At 37.1% G+C, this 4,732-nt stretch overlaps 1 pseudogene; it reads right to left on the bottom strand.

Annotated features, from left to right (window-relative positions):
- Window positions 1-2,897: 2,897 nt before the first annotated feature.
- On the bottom strand, window positions 2,898-4,019 carry LOC101091997 (annotated as a pseudogene).
- Window positions 4,020-4,732: the final 713 nt, after the last annotated feature.

The raw sequence follows: 4,732 nt of genomic DNA, 5'->3' as shown, positions 1-4,732 counted from the left end.
AGATGGGGGAGGGGACTCTTTTGAGTGTGTATTATGTGCCAGAAATGTTATAACTGTTGCCCATTAACATTACCAACAGTGTCCCAATTACTTCCCCATCATACAAACATCTGTACGTGGGTTGAGTCAGCAAAACTCAACAGTTCTGCTCTTCATTGTGATTGGCTAAAAAATGAAGTGTTTAGGGGTGCCTGGGTGGCTCAGTTGGTTAAGCATCCAACTCTTGGTTTTGGGCTCAGGTCAAAATGTCACAGTTCCTGAGATCCAGATCTGCATCCCCTGCTTGGGATTCTCTGTCTCCCTCTCTCTCTGCCCCTCCCTTGCTCGTGTTCACTCTTTCTCTCTCTCTCAAAATAAATACACTTTAAAATGAAGTGTTTGGACAGCTGGTCATTAATGCATTTAAAAATTTCTTATTTAATTCTTACCTATATCTATGGACCCCAAAACAAGAGAGGAAAGTGAAACACTGAGAGACAAGTGGTCCAAAAGTTTGGGTTATTCAGGGAGCATCTGCTAGTCTTAAAAACAAGGAGAGTCTGATGGAGAAAGGGGAGCAGGGCTGTATGTGGAACTGGAACCGTAACTCACGTCTACATAAGGATGGAGCTGTTGAAAGGCATTCTTAGCAAAAAGGAGAGACTAGGAAGAAGGAGAAGAAACATTTATCTGATTGATTTAAACTCCAAGTAGAAAAAAGAGTCCCCCCATAGGAATTCATAACACAAGTCTATCCTGATGTATGTTGGTATCAAATTGTCACAATCTGTGTTGTCCAGAAACTCAATGCTGAGAAGTTACCGTTAAAGCCATTCCAGGCTGGTAAGAGCCTTGCCAAGACACCAACTAAAATATCCTTTGGAAGAACACATCCTCATCTTAACCTCGCAGAATTCTCTCAGATAATGCCCTGGTGAACGTGAGCTTACAAACCCCATTTTAACAATGTGTACCAGGAAGTGAATCAATATTAGGCAGAGTTTTCAGGAAAAACAAACTGTAGAACTCAACCTACAACTTCAGATGTAAGACAAGAAGGCAGTGACAGGTTTGCACTGTTACACAGAACTTGATATTGGGTGGGGGAGGGAAGGGAAAAGTAAAATGACTAATTATGATTAATCATTGTTAAATAAGGTATAGATAAATAAAGTACAGTTCATATTTCAACATTAACTTCAAAACTAATAAAAAATAAAATGCATAAACTTCAAGTCAGTGGCAGGGTGTTGGGGAATAAGAATTAAAATAAAGCAATCAGTTTTTGACCACATTTTAAAAACAAAGGAAATATATTATCTAGAAATGTCACATCATATATTGAAGAAGCCATACATCCAGAAGGCACAAGATAGGATGACATTACCATAAATCTACGAGTAATAATAAAAAATATGTTTTTATTTATTTAATTTTAATAGTGTTACTAGAAGATTTATTTCCAAATTGTGGCCTTTGTACTGCATGGCTTTCAGTACTGCTTTTAGTATTTGCAACATACTGTGGATATCATATCAAGACCCAGTCTTAACGTGTTATGTATTTAACGCAGAACAATGTAGTCATTTTTTCTTTTCTGATTAAACTCTCAAGGAACAGAAAAGTGTTTTGGTTACAAGAAAGTATTTATTAGTACTTATTTACTTTCGTTCATATGCTTCCCCAGAGTGTAATCTTCAAAGTAACAAGAGTGTTCCTGGTTAAGAGTAACGGCAGCCTGTGTGATATGGACCCAACATCCACCATCATACTTTTAAACAGAAGCCTAGGAAATGCTTATTGTGAGAACAGACTGGTGTTGCACTGTTTCTAAATGTAAGCTCTCCCTGGTTTATTTTGGCACTAAGTGACTTGCTTTTGTTATTCCTTCCATTCTGACTGTGTCCCTAAGAAAGGGAACCACTTCAACTGTTGAATTTTTAAGAGTCTAACTGTTCTTTCATCTTTTATGCCTAGAAACCTGTTTTCTTCAGATATAACTTCTTGGGAAAGGATGAGCTGAGGCATATGGGAGGAAAATAAAAATATAAGATTATTAACAGACATTCCCCCACAGGACGTATGCAGTAGCTTCTGGTACTCCATCAGCTTAAATTTTTTATCAAAGCTCTGACTTCCTGGAAAGAGAAAAGGTGCATTTAGTTACCTGATTTGGGAAACTATAGTTGACATGGGACCTTAAATCACCTTCACACCTTTAACTGCCTCTGGTCCTTCTTGACTCAAATAAAAGGAAATCAAGTTGAAAAAAAATCGAACACATATTTTGAGGCCTGATTTTCCCATTGTTTGAATATAGAACTTTAGGCCAAAACCTCTCGTACTATTTGGATTTTAAATGGGAAGATTGTTACTTCCTTAGAATTAAGACATTCCCTATTTTGAGAGAAAGTTTTCATTTGTGAGGGGTATATGCATCTGTCTCCAGTCCTTGCTCTCCTCAAACACGATGTTGCCTGCTATAAGATCATGCCCCAAGATTGCACTTTAATAAACAGTAAAGTTGTGTTTTTTACTTCTGCCTTACAACCTGTTCTTAAATTTAATTTTCAAGTGAAGCCCTGTATAACTGAATAAGATAAAGGCATAATGTGTAGTGGATTTAGAAGATGGTATGAAACTCATTCAAATATGTGCAAGTGGACATTTTTATTCAAGCATGTTAATGCAGAGATTTCTATATGGACCAGCTGCTTAAAACACCATCTTTAAAACAGTAAGAAATAAGGATGCCTGGGTGGCTCAGTCCATTAAGCATCTGACTTCTGCTCAGGTCCTAATCTTGCTGCTTGTGAGTTCAAGCCCCACATCAGGCTCCACACTGACAGCGTGGGGCCCATTTGGGACTCTCTCCCTTTCTCTGCTCCTCCCCTACTCTCTCTCTCTCTCTCTCAGAATAAGTAAACATTAAAAGAAATTTAAATAGTAAGAAACAAATAGTTATTATCTCATGCCTATCTTCTTTAAGAACTTTGTTTAAATGGCCATGGCTCCATCCCCACTGGAAGAAGGTGTACTGTTGTCACCATATCAAGTTTGAACCAGTCATGCTTCTGAAGAGTTGTCCACTCAGTCCATTCCATTTCTGACTCAGTTCCTCATATAGGTGAGTAGGCTCTCGTTAATAAAATTCACTGTTGTGCACGAGACATCACGGAGCAAGGATGGTGTGTGATCGACCACCTTTTTTGGCCAACAGCATGGGTCAAAATCAGCTTGCTCTTCTCTTTCTCCATGTCTTTAGGATAAGTCTGTGTGACCTGCTCCAGTGCACCAGTGAGGCACTTCCTTCTCTCTTCCTCCCACAGGTTCATATTCTTAAATTGTATTACCAGGTTATTCACTAGTCTTGGGTGAATGCTGAGATCCATTCTGTCCCCTATTTGTATGAGTTGCCTGGCAATATCCCAGATGATTTATTCTTGACTCTCAGAATATGCCTCCTCACTATTGACTAAGTGGCTGCACCAGTTGCCATTTGTCTATAGCTCATCATCATGGTCCTCCTGTAGGTAAGCTGGCATGGGCAGTTCATGGCCCAATGCCTCCAACTCTTTGTGGAAATTATAGTTGGAGCAGTTTTGAAGAAAGCCAAAGACCAGCAAATTTTTTGATGCACTCATCCTGGAGGCTTGACCCATTGCTTACCTTAGAATCTATGGCTCAGGCAACCTTGCAGGGATTCGACTTGCTTCTGGTTTTGTGAGCATCCCAAGTCAGCAGCCTCCGATGGGGATAAAATTCTCAAAGTTTCCTATGCCCATAATTTGTTAGATGCCATACTTTTGCTGGTTGCTGCAGCTATTAAGTTTCTTGGGCATTCCAACAATTCCTTATCCACCAGCTATAGCAGGCTCTGAGAGGCAGACAGGGGGTGAGGCACTGGGTGCCAGGTAAGGCAAGCTGGAGGCAAAGGCCCCAAGACACCAAGGGTATAAATTTATTAAACTCAAAAGTTAAAGATAAAAAGGGGTTATTTGGATAAAATATAACCTATTTGCAACATAATAACAGCATATATAATACATAAGACCACAGAAAGTTTGAATGTGAACTAACAAAAAAAAAAAAAACGAAGCTAATATAACCCAAAAATGTATTAGGAAAGAATATATATAATTGTAAAAATAATGGGCAAATCCATAATTATAATAAAATACAGTTTAACACGACTCTTATAGTGGGGAAATAGATCAATGGGGAAAGTTTTGAAGAATAAAGAAGATTTTAACAATCTGATCACAAATTAATAATGAGCACATTTAACCTTGCAGTCAGCAATTATAAAATACAGTTTTCAAGCATATACAGAAAAGACAATAATACTATTTGTTTGGCTCAAAAGGAAAACAATCACATCACAAAGGAACAATTTACCATTAATTATAAATCAGTATCCAAAAGATAAACAAAGAAGAATAAAATAAATTAAAAATTTAAAAGCATATTCTGAATAAGTGTGATTATATAATAGAAATCAGAAAATACTTAACACTAAATGTAATGGAAAGTACTGTAATTATACCCTTAAAATGCTAATGGAAAATAAGCTATATAAATATAAAAACAAAAAGCTGTATAAATCTAAGCTTTATAAATATAAAATAAGAAATTAATAAAACAGAAAAAAATGCAATACAGAAGATCCTTAAATACAAATATTGGTCTTTTAAAAGCAAAAACTAATGAAACAGACAAACCACTCACAAGACTGATCAGGGAAAACAAAATA

The sequence above is a fragment of the Felis catus genome, chromosome F2 (assembly GCF_018350175.1).
Source record: "Felis catus isolate Fca126 chromosome F2, F.catus_Fca126_mat1.0, whole genome shotgun sequence".
NCBI classification, from domain to species: Eukaryota; Metazoa; Chordata; class Mammalia; order Carnivora; family Felidae; genus Felis; species Felis catus.
The sequence above is the reverse complement of the archived record's forward strand: the minus strand, read 5'-3'. Positions and strand labels throughout refer to the sequence as shown.